General features: G+C 31.8%; 1 protein-coding gene across 3 annotated transcripts in view; it reads left to right on the top strand.

Annotated features, from left to right (window-relative positions):
- Positions 1-23089, top strand: part of Cox7b2 (cytochrome c oxidase subunit 7B2) — a 138740-nt gene that overhangs the window by 20640 nt on the left and 95011 nt on the right. The window lies entirely within an intron of this gene.

The following is a 23089-nucleotide window of genomic DNA, read 5'->3' as shown; positions in this document are numbered from 1 at the left end:
TACATAGTATTATCATATATTTTGTGTGTTATATGCATATTTTATTTTCCTCAACAAAATACAATTTAAAAATAAGTAAAACTAGTGTTAAATGCACATTTATATCATGAAGTGCCTTAGATATTATAGCTTGCAATAAATATTATGGAAGGATAGTGGGAAATGACACCAAGTTAAAACAAGACTTGAATGTAATAATGTGAATAATAATGTATCACTAATGACAATATCTTCTAAATTATCAAATTAATGTAAGTTTATACTTGATTCCTATGATCTAGTATATTGGTATTTCAATCTTAATATGATATATTGTGTTAGTTAGCTTTCCATTGCTGTGACAAAATATCTGAGAAAAGCAACTTAAAGGAGGAAAGATTTATCTTGTTTCAGGTTTCAGAGGTTTCATTTCATTGTGGGTCAGCTCTATTGCTTTGAGTCATAGGCAAGGCAGATTATCATGGAATAAAGTTATAGCAGGGAAAACTATACCTCATAACAGTACCTAAGCAGACAGAGAAAGGAAGAGTCCTGGGACAAGGTATATTTCCCAAGGGAATGTCTCCAAGGACCCATGTCCTTTAATTATTATCATTCCTACAGTTTCCACCACCTACTAAATTATGAATACATCAATGAATCAATCTAATAATTAAGTCAGAGCTCTCATGACCCAATCATTTTCTCAAAGTCTAACCTCTGCACATTCCTACAATGGGTACCATGCTTTCAACACATCAAACTTTGGTGGATACTCCAGATCCAAACTATAACATAAATGTCTTGTGCAAAATTACAGACTAATTGTGGGGGGTTAAGAAGAACATTCAAAATCAGGGAATTAACAAAAATGTAACACTTCTAATAAAAATTTTAATGTAGTGAAAAGAGGTAGGTATATTGTTTATGCAATCCACAATAAATTTAAGACTTAATCATGAAATAAAGATGAGAATAATTTGATGGAAGAAAGTATGAGGAAAAATTAAGGCTGCTAAGCCAAGAAAACAATGATAAAATTCACAAAGATTCAGATAAACCACTCAATATATCCTTCCCAGTACTAAGCAACCACAGGAACCTAAGGGAAAACAAAGGGAAGAGGAGACAATATTATTATAATAATATTCATAATATTCCTCCTCCTTTTTTAGTTCCTCTGCTGATTCTTGGTGTCAGAAATCATTAATGTTCTGAAGGAAAAATTGTGAACTAATTTTATTTCTGGTTATACTAATAATACTCCATTATTTGTTGGTAACATTTGATCTGATTTGTATTATAGATGTTCAGAATGTATTCTGTTGCTTCAAATATTGAAGTAACCTGGAATGTAATTTTCTGGTAAGAATAATAATTAAGGACATCATTATAGAATAGAAAATTAAAAACAAAACCATATATATTTTATAGTGAAGGCAGATATAATTTTGAATCATGACTCTATTTACTAGGTGCTTCATCTTGGGAAAATTATTGAACCTCTTGGTGATTCAGGTTTCTATATTTGTAAAATGGGAATTGTGATATTTAGAAACAAGTGAGTATATGATATTATATCCTACAAATTAAGGCTAAAATTAAGACTAAAATCCAGCTCTTATTATTTCTGCTATATGACACTGAAATTGTCATTCTATACTTTAGGTACTTACAGAGCAAGACAGGAATTCTCTATACTGGTTCTAATATCCTGTTTCCAAGATAATGTTAAGGAGAAAAGCTAAGCCTACTAACTTTATTCTGAAAAGAAATTATTTACGTTTTGAAGTGAGACCTTGGAAAGGACTTTAAATTCAGATAACGTAATTAAATGTTTATGGTATCTAAGTTGATAGGAATTTACTTTAGAGAAAATTTTAGTACAAAAATAAATACACAAAGGAAATTCCAAGAAGGCCAAATTACAGAAGTTGATATGTATATAAATCTTAAGTTAGGTGACCAGGACTTCTACCAAACTACTAAATCTACAAAGTAATTTGCAGAAAACATGTGATTAAAAAATGATAGGAATTATCAAAGCAATTGGAGGCAATTAATAATGTCCTTGACCTAGTTAAATATTTCCTTCTAGAATTAAAAAAATTCAATACAGTATGAGGCCAATTTAATTCAGGATTAGTACTTAGTACTACCTAGGATTCAGTCTGGAGCATGAAATTGACTTTATTTTTTTTTCAATCAAGTGTTTAAGGCAGACATATTTTTCACTGCCTATCAAAAACAGGGAAGTTAATTTTGTATCCTGCTACTTTGGTGAATTCATTTATGATTCCTAGAAGTTCTCTGGGAAGTTATTTGAGTCTTCTAAGTATAGGATCATGTTGTTGACAAACAGATATTTTGAGCTCTTTTAATATTCATATACCTTTAATTTCTTTCTTTTGCCTAATTTTGTTCCTGTATAACAATTATGAATCAGTTGGAAAAGAAATTAGGAAAAATGTTTTATTCACAATAGCAACAACAACAACAATATTGGGAATCAGTCTATCAAAAGAGGTAAAAGAACTCTACAGTGAAAACTACAGGGCAATAAATAAAGAAGTTGAAGAAGACTTTAGAAGATGGAAAGATCTCCCTTGTACTTGGATAGACAGAATTAATAGTGTCAAAATGGTCAAACTACCAAAAGTACTACACAGATTTAATGCAATTCCTATTAAAATTCCAATGACACTTGTCATAGAAATAGAAAAAGCAGTCATGAAATTCATTTGGAAAAACAAGAGTCTCAGAATACCCAAAACAATACTAAGTGAGAAACGAAGCAGGAGGCATCTTAATACCTGACTTTAAATTATACTTCAGAGCTGCAATAACAAAAGCAGCATGGAATTGACACCAAAATGGATGCATAGACCAATGTTACAGAATAGAAGACACAAAGACAAACCCACATAAATACAGTTAGCTTATACTAGACAAAGATGCCAAAAATATACATTGGAGAAAAGATAGCCTATTCAATACACGGTGCTGGGAAAGCTGGAAGTCTCTGTGTAGTAGAATGAAATTAAACCCCTATCTCTCTCTTTGCACAAAACTCAAAAGTAGATCAAAGACCTAGGTATTAGACCCTACACCTATTAGAAGAAAATATAGGCTCAGCACTCCTAACATGTTGGCTTAGGAATTGACTCCCTCAACAAGACTCCTTTTTTTAAAAAAATAATTTTTAAAATTTAATTTTATTTAAAATTTTTTAAAATTTTCATTTGTTATATGTGACAACAGAATGCATTACAATTCATATTACACATATAGAGCACCATTTTTCATATCTCTGATTGTACACAAAGTAGAGTCACATCCTTCCTGTCTTTATACATGTACTTAGGGTAATGATGACCATCACATTTCACCATTTTTCCTACTTGTGTGCCCTCTCCCTGGCCCTCCCTCTCCTTTTCTCCTTTGCCCTATCTAGAGTTCATTTAATCCTCCCATTCCCCTCCACCGGCAGCATATTATCAACCAGCATTCTTAAATCAGAGAAATCATTCAGCATTTGTTTTTTGGGGATTGGATAATTTCACTTAGCATTATATTCTCCAGCTCCATTCATTTACCTTTGAATGCCATGATTTTATTCTCCTTTAATGCTGAATAATATTCCATTTTGTATATATCACATTTTCTTTATCCATTCAGCTTCTGAAGGGCATCTAGGTTGGTTCCACAGTTTAGCTATTGTAAGTTGTGCTGCTATATCAATGAGATGAATAGAGAGCCTACTAATTGGGAGCAAATTCTGACCACATGCATGTCAGATAGAGTACTCATCTCTAGAATATATAAAGAACTCAAAAATCTTAACACCAAAAAATCCAATAACCCAATCAATACATAAGTGTGATAAAGTATTTTGAAGCTGCATAAATATTCTGTTTCTCATAAATTTGTTGTTTATAAAATTTGATCTACATAAAATAATGACTTTCTATTTTAATTTTGGGCTCAAATTGTTTCTATTTGAGCAAACAGTAACTCATTTAAGCTTGCTTCTCTGTTCTTACAACATTATTTGAGTATTCCCTTACTTTGTGGGTTACCATCTTTCTCTTTGTCCTAGAATCAACCATTTCTCCAAATAGCCTGATTTCTTTTAGTAAAGAATGGAAGAGGGGCTGGGGATGTGGCTCAAGCAGTAGCATGCTCGCCTGGCATGCACGGGGCGCTGGGTTCGATCCTAGCACCACATAAAAATAAAGATGTTGTGTCCACCGAAAACTAAAAAATAAATATTAGAAAATTCTCTCTCTTTCCCTCTCTCTCTCTTAAAAAAAAAAGAATGGAAGAAGCTAAGGTCTAGGAATTAGGTGAGCTAATTGCTTTTGGAGTAACACAGTTCCAGACCCTGCAGTGGATAGATATTGGGAATATAGATATTTACAACACCCACATGTAAACACATCACATATGCTTATGTCAACAATTATTTTAATCTATATAGTTAAAGCCATGAGTTCTCATTAGTATTTACCTCATATGAGTCCAAAACCATAGTTTCCATTTTGCAATTAATTAATGGCATTTCTTGGATTAAAACAGTGTTTTCATTATGAGGAACCTGAAGGATGAGAATAATACTCTGTGTCATCAACTGTAAAACCAAGATATCTTTCTATTGACCTTATTTAAAAAAAAAAAGTTGTGTTCTTCTTAAACCCATCAATGCAGACCAACAAAAGAAAAACTTGCAAGTGGAAAAAGGAATAAAGATTATTATTCAGCATAATCTAATGGATCACAGTTTAGAAAAGATCAAGGAAAATGAAAGATGATGGCCTTAGTTTATTGTATCCAGAAGGACTAAATATAATTGGACCTTAAAAGGAAGTTGAGGGTCAATCAAAAAAGGGTTCAGTGTGCTGTTTGCCTGTAATTATCTGAAAGCATGATTCAGTAATTAATATAATCTTGAATATTAGCTGAGAAAATGTCTGACTAGCATTTTAAACTTAGCAATTTTTTATTATAAGAAAATATTATTAACTATAAAACTCATGCTGTATGTTATATCTCTAGTCTGATTAATTCTACATACTGAAAGTTTGTTTCCTTTGACTTCTTCCTTTTTCCTCCCTCTCATGATCCCTGCTAACCACAATTCTATTCTGTTTGTATGTATTATGCTTTTTAAATGATTTTTTAAGCTCAGTGGAGTATATTTTATTAAAGCAAAAGCACAAACAATTCACAAATATGAAGCATACAGAACCAGGGCAGGTTCTAAGAACTCTCAACAATGTTTTCAGATAGTATTTAGAGAAAAACAGATGGGGGGGGGGTAAAAAAACTAATTGATTAAACATAACCAAACTTTCAGTTAGTTAAACATAACTAGCTATTGCAGCCTAATCATTTATATAGCTACAGATCCTTTGGCAACCATCCAAAACTCAGTATGATGAAACTTTAAACTTTTGGGCCAGTCCCAAGAAGCCCAGTCCAAATCTGTGACTTCCCATTGGTCATGCTTCCACAGGCAAGAATTTGATCAAAACATAAGACATCAGCACCACTTTCATCAACACCAACCACAGGTTAAGGGGTCCTCATGATCAAGTGTTTGAGTCATTGTCATCCCAGGCAAGAGAGCCCAGTTAGCATCCAGTAGATGATCGCTGCCCATACACATTTAAGACTTTGAGAGGATGCAGTGCCCCAGGGAGACTGACAGTATGACTACTAGGAGGATGATAACAAGGATTTAGACCATGTTTCTTAGCCAGGGTCTTTGTAAATCAAACTGAATCAGATGATTAAAGAACAAGCCAGGTGGGCGGTCTACTCATTTTATTTATATATATAGTTAATTTTCTTCTGACCAAGTCTTTCTAATATCCAGTGTATTCATGCATATGCAACAAAGTATTAGCAATTACAGACTCCTCTGGGTTTAGCTAGTAAGCAGTCTCGCACCCCATAACTGGGTGCAACTGTTTCAGGGGATGAGAACAAATATCTAGAATTTTATTTTATTTTAAAAATAAATCTTTTGCCCATTTTTTTCATTTTTTTCAATTTAATTTTTTTATTAGTTACACATGACATTACAATGATCTTGGCAATTCATACATCTGAATCAGTGGGGTATAATTTCTCATTTTTCTAATTGTATAGATTGCAGAATCATAGAGTCACCTATATACATACATATATATATACATTATTTTTACATATAAGTGAGCTCATGCAGTAGTTTTCTATCTAGCTTATTTTAATCAGTATGTCTTTCTAAGTTCATTCATGTTGTAGCGAATAAGAGGATCTCTTAAAGTTGAATAGTACTCCATTGTGTATATTTTTATTCCTCATTTGTGGGCATTTAGATTATTTCCATATCATAGGTATTGTAAATAAGGGTGCACTGAACATAAAGTGCTGATGTATATCTCTACAAGATGCTGGTTTCATATACTTCAAATATATACCTAGAAGTGATATTTCTGGATTGTATGGTAGTTATATTTTTAGTTCGTTGAGGAACCTCCAAACTGTTTTCCATAATGGTTATGCTAGTTTACATTCCCACCAGTGTACAAGGAATTCCCATTTATTTACTTTCTTGCTAGCATTTACTATGTCTTGCATCATTTTTAATGGTCACCCTAACAGATATGAAGAAATACCTCATTGTGATTTTAATGTGTATTTATTTGATGATTTATGATGTTGATCATCTTTTCATATACATATTCTTTTTTTGACTTCTTTTTATAGATGTCTATTTCAGTCTTTTGCCCATTTTAAAAAATTGCATCTCTTTGGTAGAGCATCCTTATTCTTAAGATGCATGTAATAGTTATACTAGGATCTGGTGTGCATTAAACTTTACTATCATAGTAAAGAAGAAAAGACCTCCTCTATCAAAGAAGAAAAGACCCAGGAGGGAGCAACACAGAGAAGTGATGTAAAAACTTTAGAGATAGTGAAGTCTTTTTATATCCAAAAACTTACCATGGTAAGTGATAGAGCATTGATTTTGGATTTGGATGATTTTGAAATTTTTGAATTTGTCTCTGAAACCACAGGACAGTTGCTTAACAATCTAATGTAAAATTTCCTTATTTGTGATATGTTATCACTTACTTTATATACTGATCTCCCACCACTTTTTCTCTACTTCCCATCCCAAGATAACACCATGTTCAGCTTAATTTGCACCTTTAATCCATTTCTGTTTTGTTTTTAAGAATCTTGGAGGGAGATCATTTTGCCATCTATCATAGCAGTAGTGGGGACTGAGTTTTGAGAATTGTTTGATTTTTGTTGCTAATGATTTTAGTTCAGAAACTTAAAATCATAAACTCACAGTGTCGACAAAATATTATTTCAGACTCTTTACAAGTCTGTTCATGTCACGATAGGTAATATTTTGGATATAACAGGAATTTTTGTCTAGAAAATATCAAATATCTGTAGCCTTCTAACAAAACTCATGCTTGTCAAAGTTTCACAAAGGTTTTCAATTTAATGATAAATACTTGAGAACATTTTGACATTTGGATTTATATTCTAATTCTTTCATCTTAACACAGCTAATACTGAAGTTTTTCAAAAGCTTTCTTCAGACAATAGAATAGATATCTATGTTTGAAACCTGAAAATCCAGAGGTTATCTTTCTTTAGTAAAGAGATTCATCAAAAGATTGTTTAAACATCTCTATCCAGGATGTTTAGCCTACCATTTTGTTTATAAAAGTATTAGTTTTTACCTTTAACAATACATGGATTTCCCCCAATAATATGTCTTAGACAATCATTAATCTATCATTGAGAATAGTACTGTCAGTGTAAATGCATTTTGTAAACCCTTTTTCTGTTGAAAACATATCAAGTTCACTTTGCATCCTTGAGTATATGGTACTAAAAAAATTGCATTGGAAATATTTGTGTCCTCAGTTAATTTATAATATATTTGAATTAGCATTTGTTTTATAGGAGAAACAGCAAAGAGTAACATAAATTTCATTGAATTACACAATCAGATATTAGGTATAGTATAAATTCAGAGAAAAATGTTACCAGTTGGTATGAATAGTTCATACTTTTTATAGAATTTATGACAATTCATTTGACTTTATAGAATAGATAGAATTTAGACAGCTGAAGCTATGGGGGAATAAGGGGAGAATGCTCAGAAAGTCACTGAGGAAGAATAATAATCACATAGCATGGGGAATGAAAGGGAATTTATTTTAATGGGAGCAAAATTGATTTGGGAAGTCTTAGGATGTTCAGTTGATAACTAAAATCAGATTCTATTTCCCAGGCCTTGGAAACCTGTCTGGGTAAGGAGTATGGGCTTTTATCCATGATTACTAGAACCTCAATAGAATCTTGAGCAAAATTGTGACATGATGAAAGTTAGTGTAAAGGACGTTTGTAGTGTGGATTGGAAGTGTCAGAAACTGTCATCTAGTCAGTAAAAAAGAGCTAAAATAGAGCAGGTCCTAGAATTGAGCTATGATACTGAGATTGAAAAAATAAAAACAATTCTGAACTCTTTCCTAGGACAACTGAGAACACAGTGACATGAAAGGAAGTGAAATGTTAAACTTGGCTCCAGAGGATATTGAGCCAAAGGAGTGGGCAGTGCTTTTTCTGTTTGAAAGAAATGTATTAAAATTTAATTGCCAGGGCTGGGGTTGTAGCTCAGTGGTAGAGTGTTTGCCTCACACGTGTGAGGCACTGGGTTCCATCTCAGCACCATGTAAAAATAAATAAATAAAGATATTGCATCCATCTACAACTAAAAAAAAAATAAAATTAATTGCTAGCTATTGAACTTAAAAATAGTTAATTTAAAAAGTTAAGTTTTTCCTTGTTCAGTAAGTATTTTTTTCCATGATATCTCTTTAAAATCTGCAAAATTCCCTTTGAAAAGGCAAAACAGAAAGAATTGGTAATGAAGGTTAGAAACACATAGAACAGAAATTATTTCTACATGCAATAAAGCAGTTACCCATAGAGTATGTGCTCTAGATAACTTATATAGTCTTAGTACCCAGCCATAGTTCTGGAAACAAAGGGGGAGGTATGAAGTATTTTTAACAAGTGGAGAGGGAAGGCAGGAATGAGCTTGTAATTTTCAGAGAATACTTTGGGCAACCGTCTGGTAAGAGCAGACATATCAGAAAGTGAGCACATTGATTAAACGGCCTTATGGTTTTATATCTATGAACAAAAAGATAAAACAGAAGCAAAACAAGCACGTGTCAGTGTTACAAAATACATAAAAATATCAATGTTGAGAGAAATTTCCAGAAAACGTCTGTTAAATTTGCAGATATTTGGTCTTATTTAATTTTCTTAGTATTTTAAAAGTATTCTATCTAGTCTATGTGGATAAATAATACTGTGTGCTTTCACAATGCATGAGGGACTATTTAAAACCTAGGCATCAAAACATAAACTTGATTTTAAAATATGATGAATGTAGCTGAGAATACCTTCTGCTCTTGGAACAAAAAAATGCGCACAAGAGAATCAATGTGATGGGCCATATGTTCTCTGTTAGTTACAGAAATGGAATATAAAACGAAGACTAGATAAATTTCTGTTTCTTGTTTGTTTTTAGTTTTGCACAATAGGTATTGCAACTGAAAAATTTATCCTCAGTACAGATTCCAGGGGTAAAATTTTACTCACTCACCACTTCATTACTTTGGGATCCTATTTTTTGTATCTTCAATGCAACTGAAAACAGCTTTGCCTGAGGCATATTTTGTGGGTCTTAAAAATATCATGAACTTAAGTAAATTCTGATTTTTCCTGCCTTTCAGCTGTGTTGCTTTTACTTGAATAAAACCTAAATTTATATTGTGGATTTTGGTTTTACATTGTAAATCATGCATTCAATGTAGTCTTCACAGAAATCGGAGACAAATGTCTGTTCTTTTAATAAAAAACACAATAGAAAGGTAATCCAGAGTTCCCAAAGCAAGGGAAGCCATGCCTCAGTTTGACTTGAAACGCTAAATGATTTGTAATATGTCAACAAATGTATTTTTGCCTTTGGTATTCTTTATATTTTATTCCATTTACCCAGTGGATATCAAATTCAACATCCTGATAATTTGATCAACAGAATATAACCATGGCTTAAATAAAAAGGAAAATGATAATACTTATACTAACAAATAATAATAGAGAAATTTACTAATCTCTTACTGTATTCTAAATGCGTTCTATTTTGTTTTCTGTTAAATTAAGACCAAATTCCTGTGAGGGGCATTTCACAAAAAGTCAGTGAGTTGTCCAAGGTTACAAGCTAGAAATGTTGAAGAAGGGAACTCAAACTCTTTATGTCCTGCCTGACCTCTGTGTTCATTTCTTTAACTCTATGTTGTAGAATTAATATATTGACATAATTTGTGAAGAATTGCCTTTTGGAAGTTGAGGTCAAAGGTATGTATCATGAAATCTGATAAAGTAATTTGGAATAAAAAAGTCATTAAATATATTAATTTCAATAGCAATAGCAACCAGACAGAGCTCTTTGGTTATCATGTTTCATTAAGAAACCTTTAGTTATTCTTTCTCAGTATCATTTACCAGATGACTAATCTAGAGCACAAAGATATGAAATGTCTTTTTTTAGGATCACAATGATCATAAATGTCAGATTCAGCATTTGAATACAGATCTCTGACTCTTCAAATCTATTCCCTTTTTAATGGAAAACTATATATCAAATAAATTTCAATAAATCAATAAATGGTGAAGGGAGGGACAAGGAGTAGTAAGAGAAGTCAAAACTAGATTAGGAAAAATGAAAGAGTTTATACTCTTGGCTAAGGCAATAGGATAAAGGAGGAAGCTTGGTAGGGCTGAATTCTGTAGATTGACATGTAGAAGACCTCAATAGCAAGAGGAAATCATATTCCTGGTAAGAGAAACTTTTAGCCATCTTTGTTCTTTTAGGGAGTTTACGGGCAAGGAATTGTTCATTAAACAATGCAGTTTTTATCATACTCTGCCACATATGTTAAGACAAAACATTATCCCAGTGTTAGAAATACCAGGTGTCACAACAAATCAGACAGAATACATGCTCAAAAGCCATCAGGCAAGGCAAACTTACTTCTGCAAAAGGGTGTGCTACCAACAAGAATCTGGCAAACAAGAACACTGGGCAGGAAGTCTGCCTAGGTTTTTATTACTTATGCTGTACTGTCCCTTGCCCTGATATGAGTAGTTCGGGGTTACAATCTATGTGATTGACTAATTTAAAATTGGGGAGTGCAAGTTGAAGGGCTGTAGTTATGATTGGATTACCTAACATATTACAGCTGTGATGATTAGAAGACTAAGGACAAAGGGAGATATATTGGGGGTAAGGGGAATGCTCAAAATGGCTACATATCAATAGCATGGTTTTGTGATAGCTTCACCTAACTACACAATATGAAATTTAAGTTTTAGATTATAGCAAATACATTTTTCTTAAACATTAGGAAACTAAGACTACAGGTATAACTTTGACAGAAAAAACATTAATCTTGTTGTCCATCCTAAGTTTAAGGTTGATTCTGCCAGCTATTAGTTAAATAATCAGAGGGAAATCTCACAGCCTTTTTGAGTAGTAAGCAGCATTGATTTTATAATGTTTTGCAAAGGAACACTCCATGATGTTTGTGAAATGGCTTATAAAAGTGGTCAATTCTGTCCTATATTTTAGGCTCGTTACTTTGATTTCCACCCTTTTCATTTTCTTTTATTTCTTAGAAATAAGATATTTTTACATCATTTATTAAAGGCTAGGGCTGTAATTGTCAATCATCATAACTCTGTGACTCAAATACATACATATATATATATGTGTGTGTGTGTGTCTGTACATACAGATGCATACACAAAAATATACACATTCATGTACATATGACACTGATCAGAATTTTCAGGAATTGGTGAACAGAGGCATATCATTCAAAAATGTCTCTTGCTTGCTGAAAACTCTTAGATAATCCTCTTCATTGTGCCAACTTAAACGAAATCAAATAAGTAGGTCATATTTAACTTTACAAAGCAGTATTTTGAAGCTCTAGAATCATCTCTTTTATCCTCCTTTACTTTAATGTTTAAAATATATTCCTTATAAACAAATCTATTCATAAATTAAAAATGGTGTGAAACCTACATACTGTTTCACAAAATGCTGCTTCATAGTACTTTCTTCACTTTATTGAGGTAAGGAGAATGAGGATGGGCTTGAGGTGTTAACAGGTGACATTTATGTTTCCCACATGCAGTGTGCAGTTTCTTTCCTTCACACTTTGGTATGTCATTTCTTCTGTTTGAACATTTCTGGAATTTTGCGTTTCCCTGTCCAACCTAATCTTTTGTGTGTGTGCGTGTATGTGTACCACTGAGCTACCTACATCCCTGGCCTTTTATTTGCTTCAGTCTCAATATACGTCTTTTGCCTTGTGTACTCTTCCTGCTTCCTTAAGTCTAGCAGGGGGTTACACTAATTTGTTGATGTTATCTAATCTTATACTACTTTAACATTTCAATATTTTAATTGTTCGATAACTTCTCTGTATCTTTCACTGGACTGTATGTCTTTGTGCCCTTATGAACAAGTCATAGCATTTTGCTAAGTATTGTGGTTTTTGCCCAGAGGTTACAAACTAAGGAGTCCTCAGTGATATCTATATCATATGTATAAATTTATAGGAGTCTGCGCGCGCGTGCACACGCGCGCACACACACACACACGTTTTGTATTTCATGTATGTATTGCTTATACATTAGAAATTATTTTATACTACTTATAAATATATTGTAAATATGTATATTATACTAATTATAAATTATTTTTTAAAAAACTGAACCAAAAATGTAATAATCAGACATTTATACTAAAAAAGTTTTCTAGTTTCTTTTGAAGGAAATGAATGTCAGAGGTTCTAGTAAACTGTATCAGCTTTCCAAGGCTAGTTTCTAGTATCAATAAAAACACATTACCTTATGTTTAATATTATTAGTGATTTTTTCAGTAAGGGAGGACTGTTTTAATGGGGATAGTATAATTTGGATTTTTAAATAAATCAATATTCTTCATGTGAAATTTGCAACTGAGCAAATTATTTGTTCATCAATATGATCAATTTCTTCACAGTTGATCAGGTAGCTTTTTGCTATCTTTGAGGGACAGATAATGTTTTCTGGAGTGCCAAAGGAAGACATTTCATAGGGAAACTGAGTAATCTTCAGATGAAATTAAGCCATACAGTTTTACCAATTATTCATGTGAAAAGGACACTAATTTTTTGTTGGAGAGGTGACATAATTATATTTCGGTTGCTTTTTGATATCTTCATTAGGAAGAACAGTTATGTTAGATAATTTTACTCACATGCGTATGTCATTATCTCTTTTAATTGTTACCAATTGAAAAATTCTATTTCTCTTAGGGAAGTTATAAAGACAGTAAAAGAGGTCGCTATTGATTAACACTGGAAATTTAAATGAATAGCAAAAAGCAATTTCTTTAGGTTTTAATATTTGTTTTCTGGTGAATGCAAAATTCAGTATTATTAATTTTCTGTATGGAACTCATTTCCAATTTCCCTACTGTACTCTAAAGATATCATGCTTATTCCTTCTTCCTAGGCTTCATATGTTTCTCTCACTAAAACCGTTTCATATCTCTCTTTTGGTTGCTCAAGAGCTTACCTTCTCTCATAAGTTTGTTATTAAGTGTTTTTTTCCATTCCCACACATCCTTTTCAGTGTATATGAGGAAACATTGAAATTTTACGAACCTGGTTTTGAAATCCAACCTTGAACTTACACATTATACAACTGTGTAGACATTTAGCTTTTCTCACCCTGAATTTCCCATACAATTGTAAGAAACAGAAGAGTAATTACCTCATGTTTTTAAGAGAAAAGTATTATAGCATGTTAAATATCTGAAGCATGAAAAAGTGTCTACAAATATTTTGTTTCAGCACTTAAAGAAGAGATTTTATATAACTATTAGCTCACAGAATGCATATACTTCAGAGATGGGTCTATTTGATTTGCAGGAGTTTCTACAATGTTTGAATTAGTTTCTAACATTGAAAAATAGAGATTTTTACATAAATATCTAACTATTTTTTCTATTTAGAAAGTTAAAAGGCCTGGGTGTGTTGGACCAGCATTTGCAAATGGCAGCAATTTATAAACACTGACTAGACAGCTTTTCCAAGAAAATGCTCCAGTTTGCTTTGTTATCTTCTCTTTCCATTGTACTTTTTACTTATTACTTGGACCTAATAATCATTTGAATTTAGCTGCTATTCGAATAAATTCTATTTTTAATCTTCGTTCATCTTCATTTGTATGCATATATCTCATTCTATGGTATATAAAATGCCATATATTCATATACACCTTATATATGGGGTATCTTGTTCTATAGTATGTCTATAGTATGTCTAGAGGGCACATAGTACATAGTAAGTTAGTAAATACTAGTTAAATTAGATTGTGAGGTAAAAATATACTGTACTCTTTCCAACACTTGAATTGTTTTTTTAAGGCTTTTTTTCCATTCACTGAAACGTTAGTACTATATACATTGTGAAGACTCTGTTTTGATCAGGTTTTACTTCTGTAACTCTCCCACTGGGAAATTCTATTCACTCTTTGTTTAATTTAGCTGTTACATAAATATGTTGAAATGCTCCACTATTTCAGCTCCTACTGTGAAAATATTTTGTAAGCAGCAGTATTAAAACATTTCTTTCTTCTAGCTCTATAGATCACAGGAATTTGAAAGCAGCATGAGTGTAAAGCTTATCCAATACACTTCCTCGTGGCTCCACTGAGGTCTAAAAGAAAATTGTAGGTCCACAGTTCACCTGGAGGTAGAAAACCTTCAACTAGGAAACAGGGTTCATGACTCCAGTTCAAATTGATTTTTATATTTTAAGTGGAAATTCAGCTTTATAATGATATTTGTAAGGCAAATAAAATGGATTTCACTGAAATAGTTTTTTTTTACTCTACCTTACAATCCAAGTCAGTGAGTACTTATTAACTTACCATGTATCATAATTTTAGTCTCACAGGAGTCATATAGGGTAAGTATTATTATTATTTTCAATTTGCAGTAGGGAAATTTTAGAAATAGAATGTCTAAGAAAACTGTCAAGAGTTAACACAGCTAGTGAGTGTTGCAGGTGAGATTTTATGTTTAATATTTTTTAGCTGTTGATGGACCTTTATTTTATTTATTTATTTTTATATGGTGCAGAGGATCGAACCCAGTGCCTCACACATACTAGATAAGTGCTCTACCACTAAGCTCTGTAGGTGAGATTTTGAGTCTCACCTTCACTGTAAGTTTTATAAAACATTAGGCCCCTTAACTTCTCATCATGTATTTATTTTCATTCTGTATTGCCTGTGTCATGTTCATATGTAAGAACTTTTATAATGACAGCAAGAGTTTTCAATTTTTCTATGTGTGATTATTTGAAGTTTAACATTTGAGTTAAGTTTCTGTCCTTATTACACAGTTCTGTCAAACTCTTTACTCCATTGTTTCAACTATTTTTTTGTGAATACATAGGTTTACCTATGAAATTACTGTAATTGTGATTTTCTTCTAGTGCAAATATATTTTACCAATGTTTGCCTATAAAAATAGACAAGCAAAAATTATTCACCTATTGATGCTTTTGGATAAGGAAAAATTATTTTCATAGCTTTTTCTCAAGACTTTTCTCAATTACTCAAACAATGTCTTTCGTCAGGGGTACTTTTGGTCTTTGTTATGGTTTGGATGTAAGGTATCCCTCAAAAGCTTACATGCGAGACAATGCAAGATGTTTGGAAGGAGAAATAATTGAGTTGTAGCCTTAACCTAATCAGTGAATTGAACCCTCATAGTGTTAACTGGGTGGTAACTGAAGGCAGGTGGGATGTGGATGGAGGAAGCGGTTCATGGGGGCATGACAGTGAGGTATACATTTTGTATCTGGAGAGTGGAGTCCTCTCTCTCTGCTGTCTGATCACCATGTGAGCTGTTTTCCTCTACCTATTCCTCCACCACGATGTTCTGCTTCACCTTGAGCCCCAAGGAATGGAGCCCACCTTCTGTAACTAAGACCTCTAAAACTGTGAGCCCTTGAATAAAGTGTTCCTCCTCTACAATTGTTCTGGTTGGATCTTTCAGAAGCCACAGCAGCGAAAAGCCAAATAAAACAGTCTTCAGCTATTTTATCTTTTCTGTGCAATGGGTGTTTGCTGGGGTAATAAGCTGTCTGTACTTTCTATTCAGGGGAGAGTTTCTTGTTTAGTTTATTATTATTATTTGTGAAATCTGTATCTAGTGCTGAATAAGGCACAATGGGAGGAGATGAAAGGAATGGAAATTTGATTTTGCAGTTGGGAAGGAGACTTAGAATGCCATGACAAATATTTAAGTCCATGTAAAGTAATACTAACTAGTAGAAGTTAATGTCTAATCTTTTAGTGCTAAGCTTTGGTGAAGTGAGGGTCATGGACTTTGGAAGGAAATTTTGGTTCCACAGTTAAATCCTCTGCTTGGCTCTCAATACTCACTGATTTGTAGGAAAAAACAGATGATTTAGATCTTTGCACTATTTTGTATAATATTTATTTTTGCTGATTATATAAGAAAATCAAAGTTAACTGTGTTTTAAAAACTACAAAAAAGAATAGAAAAATCACTTGTCACTCCAACACCCAGAGAAATCTATTGTAAACAGCTAATTATCTATTTTCTGTTTCCATATATTTAACTACCTCAGTACCTGTTTGGATGAAAAATGACCTGAAACTCACATGCTGCTTGAATTGGTTTGTTAAAATATCTTAATAGTTTATATTTCATATAGATATGTACAATATAAGCTTAAATAATTTTGTGTAATAATTGTGTACCTCATTTTTTTGTTACTTAACCCATAGTAGCACAATATCATGATAGTTTTCCATATGCTTAGTATTATTCAAAAGCATGTTAATAATGCTGCCACCATATTCTCTTTTATGATAATTAGCATATATTTTGTCATTCTTACCTTATATTTTTCAGTCTTTATTTTAAATTAGGAACAAATGAATTCTTATACAGAAATCATTGGTATTTCTCTTATCAAATGAATAACAAAATTATTTTTGCTTTTGAATATTTTCTTAATTTTTGGAGGAGTTAATTCTAGATTTAGACTTTATAGATTAAATATATGAGCTTTAGAAAATAAATAAAATCCTCTTATTTTAATGACAAAGTAAAACATTATAAACTTTGTAAAATATAGACTGATAGTGAAAAGTGAAATATATATAATCTAAGTAATATAATTCAGCTTGTGTTGTTTACATTTTCATAATTATTTCACATTAAAATATTACTGTGGCTTATTTCATTTAACTATAAAACATGAAAGTCTTCCCAAGTAATATTTTTTTCCAATCATATTTTTAGTGGTTTTATAATATCCTATTATAAGAATATATCATTATTTTGTTATTCATAGTGTCTTGTATTATAAAAATTCTATAATAAACATATCAATATATATTGTCAGATTTTGTTCTTAGGACTATCTTCCATTTACTTGTTGCTTTAAGAAGTATTATGGGAGTAGGGGATAGGAAATGTAGCAGAATACAACAATTACTAATTGGGCATTATGTAAAATTGTGGATGTATAACCGACGTGATTCTGTAATCTGCATTTGGGGTAAAATTGGGAGTTCATAACCCACTGCAATCTAATGTATGAAATATGATATTTCAAGAGCTTTGTAATGTTGTGAACAACCAATAAAAAAAAAGAAGTATTATGGAATGTACAGTGTAGAACGTTTAGTAAGTATATAAATATTTATACCATTCAATATGGTTATTTTATTTTAATTAATTTAAACTTGAATTTAGCCACATTTGACTTGTGGCTACCATCTAGGAACTGTCTTTTAAAATTTACCTATTGATGCTCTCAGACCTGCCAGCTTTCTTGACTACTAGTTACTATTAGTGCTTTCATGGGATTTTTACATAGATGTTCTTATTATAGAAAGAAGAGTATTATCTTAGTATTATCCTAACACATAGTTTTTATGAATTCAGTAATAATTTTTATATTCAGTGTATTCGGTAGCCAGTTATCCAAAATAAAAGCATAAAAAGTTGTATATCTTAGTATTATCCTAACACATAGTTTTTATGAATTCAGTAATAATTTTTATATTCAGTGTATTCGGTAGCCAGTTATCCAAAATAAAAGCATAAAAAGTTGTATATTGACAAATGTTTATCATATGTTAATATAGATGGTACTTTGTTACAAATAGCTAATTATGAGGCTCTGCAAAATTATGTAGTAGGCCAGTTTTAAGAATAATCACAGTCTACTCAGAAAATAATGATGCTTTGATTTATATCATTAAAATTGTTTTAAAGAAGCAGAGTTAACACTCACTTGAATTATCTACTGGTAATACATTTGATTCATTTGCTTTTAAATTTTCTCTTTGCACATCTATGAAAACCTGTACTTATAACATAGATTCTGGAATTGAAATAGAAAAAAATAGATTCATAATTTATAGGTGATGTATAATCAATCAACTGAATGAAAATATGCCATTAGTCACACTTCTGTGGGTATATATTTTTGGATAACTCTGAGTCTTAAATTTATATTAATATTTTATAGATTACCATAATAAATACTGATGGTGAGGGAAGCCAAATAGAATGCAAACATTTAAAAAAGCCATAATTCTTTTAAAGATCAATAACATGTTTACACTAGAAAGAATAAGAAAGAACACAATCAAAATTACTGTGAGTTGCATATCTTAACTGGATACTGTATGTTTAAAGACAAAATATTGTACATAACTGATATTATCTTATGTTTCTGTAGAGAAATGGGCTACCAAGCATGCATTTTATACATAAATATTTTCTAGAATTTTAATGCATATACTAAAATTGAGCAAATCAGTTTTAAATAATGAGAGCTGAGTTTCCAGCTTTTCCTGGTAGAAATATAAATAGTAAAGAGAAGTCTCAAATGAGTCCTGTATTGCATGGTGTTGCATGGATTAGAATTAGACATGTCATTAGAAATTCATTGCTTTAAGTACTTATGCAGGTGGATTAAAGAATACAATTGATTCTTGTTATTCACAATAGTTGTGGTCCATAAAAGCATTGAGCTGCCAGGTGATAACCCATTGCTCCTATGGTTAGATTATGTGGTTAGATTTTTGTGAACTCTGGTCACAATATTTTTGTCAGTTAATCAATAGGTAGCCTTGTTTCATGTGCTTCTTTTTTTAAAGACAATTTATTTAATATATATTGTTGAATCCTTAGTTTTGAACTCAGAACCAATTACACTATAACTCATTCCTGAATGAAGTTTATTTTCTCACAGTAGAATCAGGAAGAGTAGATAGACTTTAACATTACACTTGGAGCCATTTTAAACAATGAAATAACCAAATGAAAGTACAAAAATACTAAAAATTTGGCACTGAAGGTATCCACCAAAAGGACACACGTTTATAGTATGACAAGATAGCAGAGCATTGCCTTACTTTATCTCAGCAGGGATGATGGGCTTTGAGTGACTCAAATATTTTACTGCTCTGCACATGTCTATGAATGAATATGAAAATGCCTCAAGAATTGATTTGGGGGTTACAAGTAAATACAAGTAAATATTTGTGTATATATATATATATATAAATCCTAGTTATTACTGCTGAGAGGCTCAGACACAGTGGGATTCTATAAACAGTGATTACACCCAGCACTCACATCTTAGTCTCTCAACATCATTACTCAGTAAAAAAATTAAAACTCTTATAGAGAAGTGAGAAGTGGTTGATTCAGGGTTAGGAAGAAAAAAATGCAATGAAGTCTTCAATATCTTGTGGTGCCAGAAGTAAGAAAATGGAGGAAAAAAGGGGATGATGCTTTGTCAAAAGATCATAGGAAACAACCTGCAGGAACCCCCAGTGTCCACAGCTGGAGCAAATTGAGCAACAAAATAAACTATAATATAGGATTTTAACATAGAGAATGAAATAAAATATTCATGATATTTATGAGTCCTTACTGTTATTAATAAATTATTCAGTAAAAAAAAAACTGAACATTAGGGAGAAGAGATGGTTCTTCCTAACAGTACAATTTCAGTTCATAAATGTAGAAGGAAATAGGAAAATAGAGAATCACCATTAGGCAAATACCAAAGTAATATATGCTTCAGAGAGAATCTCCTGTGAATTCTGTAATTAGTAAAGGAGATATTGAGGAAAAATAGAATTTGCAGAGTCTGACAGTACTTTCCCAAGATGCTTATCTACTAAAAAAACTCTATGGAAAACCCTGGTTAACATTAGCTTCATCTAATTATCAGTGTAAGCATCATTAGTAATAAGACGTATTAGTAGGTATCATAAACCTCTTGGCATGTTTCACTGAGGAAATCACACCACTTTTATGGTATTTTTTAATAAAAAAATCTTCATTCTAATCTTGAGAGATCACTAGACAAACATAAATTGATAGTGATTTATAGATTAGTCATTATTCTTCAAAAGTACCTAGGCCATGAAAGAAAAGGGAAGACATAGGGCCTATTATAAATTGGAGGCTACTGAAGAGAAATAACAACTAAATGTGTTATGGAGTGTTAGATAGGATCTTGGAACAGTGACAGGCTTTCAGTGGAAAAACTTGTCAATGTCAAATAAGGTCTAAAGTTCAGTTCATAATATTATGTCATTGTTAATTCTGTACTTCTGTTATGTAAGGTATTAACATTGTGGAAATAAGTGAAAGATGTAATAGAACCCTTACTAATTTTACAGTTTTTCTCTAAGTTCAAAATAAAAAGTTTTAAAATAATATCAATATTTATTGAGTTATTTTCATGCCTAATATAGAATTAATTTTAGGGGTAAAAAAGACTGAGATTCATAAATGTCTAAGAGTAATTTAAAACAGGCTTGGCCTATCTTATATAGACAGTTGTTCTAGTTTATCTTTTCCAGTTCATATAAATTTACACTGGTTCAAATTATCTAAGACAAAGAGACTGTTCTTGTTAGAATACAGGTGGATTCATATCTGATGGCAAAGCAAGTCAGTCCTCTTGGGGGTCACCTATCTTCTTATATCCTGTCATGGACCAAAACATCTCTAAAGATAACTCATCTCTCTACTCTCTTTGCCTGTTGTTTCCTTAAAGAGAGCAAAACAAAACAACCCAACTTACCTCTTTCTTTATGCTTCTGTCATCCTCAGTTCTGTCATTGCTTCCTTTTCTTGGTGCTTCTTATTTCAAATTCAAAGGTAAAGTAATATGTTGCTCCAGGTCATTTTTTTTTATTGAACCCACCTTCATTGATTGTCACAAGCCAACTTAATTGATTCTGTGCCTTTGAATTATGTGCCTAGCCCTGGTCCTTTGGGACATCAATTCATAGCACATAGTCTAGTCACCTAGGTTGGGCTCTCATAAGGAGCAATGAGTTAAGCAGCTTGACATAAATGTTCATAGGCAATGTGTTTGACCTATGTAGAGTAGCAAAGTTTAATAATTCATTTGCTTGTAATACTGTGATAAATAACTCTACAGTGTTTGTATTATTTATCTACTTTTGCCATGTTTAAAAGGTTAAAGTTTTGTTTACTTATATAGCTTCATGTGATACTTTATGTTAAAATGAAGTAAATTCTTATCCCTGTGGTAAATGGAATATAGATATTAATGTTATGCATAATGAGGTATTTTTCACATGAGGTAACTATGTGAGTACATTGTACATTTTGAAAGTACAACAAATTTCATTTAGCAGGCTGCCTTTTTTATTCCTGGATCTTGAAAATATTCACTTAGTTTGTCTTAATAAATAATTATTGATAAGTATATACATCAGTAACACAAAGAGTGATAGTCAACAGAAGCACTATAAATCCTGGAAGCAGCCTTACTTGCATCTTATTCAGTTCAACACCTTAATTTTATCAAATTGAAGTCATTTTATCTGTTTTCCCCAAAATATTAAAGAAGACATATGCTCTGATTTTTGCTTTAATCTAATGATTCTATCAATAAATTATTAGAATTTATCATCGAGGAAAAAAGTTAATTCATTGATAAGAAACACTTTCTTTTGTTGAAAATATCACACAATCTATATTTATCTTTCTATAACAGGTATGAGAAAACACAAGGCTATATTTTATTTTCAAAATGTAGTAGTTATATGCATACTTTCTCTAATTTGTTGAACAAATTTTTGACTGAAACTGTGTTAAACATTATGAAGGTCCTTTCTTAGCTGTAGTTTAGATCTGTTTCTCTAATGGTATATTTCATTTGTTTGCCTGTTTCCATTTTAATTCAGGCCACCTCAAATCATTTTGGAAAGTTGCTAATCAATCAATCAGTGTTTATTGAATGCTTGCTATGTGCTAAAAAACGAATCAATGAAAAGCTAATCAGAATCTCCAGTATGGAGGGGCTTACGTTCAAATTCACATACAAAGGCTATTAGGAAAGTTGTTAGTAATAAAAGAAGTTAAAATCACTTCCGTGCTTTGATCTAGTTTTATACTTCTCTGTGCCTCACAGTGTCAAGTACATTACTGAAACTCATGACCACTGAACAAAGTGAAACAGGAGCAACTGATTTAATCTTTTAGCCTTGACAATGGAGCAAAGCCTAGGGAAAATCTTTGGCCGGGGGCAGAATTACATTTCTAGTGTATGCAAAGTATAAACAAATAATGTGTATTTATGGACATATATATAAAATTTATATACATATACATATATTATACATCCACATATACTTAAGTGATGTAAAAGTACATTAAAGACATAAAAGGGACACATTTGTGATGTGTCCTCTAAAACAGAAACCTTGAATACTTCATGTTTTATCCAACTTGGCCCTCTATGTGACTAGTAAGTACTCAATAAATCTTCATTGAATGAATGGAGGAGAAATTGCTTTTAAAGCTTATAAGAAAATGGAATGCTCACTTCAGATAAATCTAGATAAATGGTGAATA

This window comes from Ictidomys tridecemlineatus, chromosome 9 (genome assembly GCF_052094955.1).
Source record: "Ictidomys tridecemlineatus isolate mIctTri1 chromosome 9, mIctTri1.hap1, whole genome shotgun sequence".
NCBI classification, from domain to species: Eukaryota; Metazoa; Chordata; class Mammalia; order Rodentia; family Sciuridae; genus Ictidomys; species Ictidomys tridecemlineatus.
This window is presented reverse-complemented; position numbering and strand designations above follow the sequence as displayed.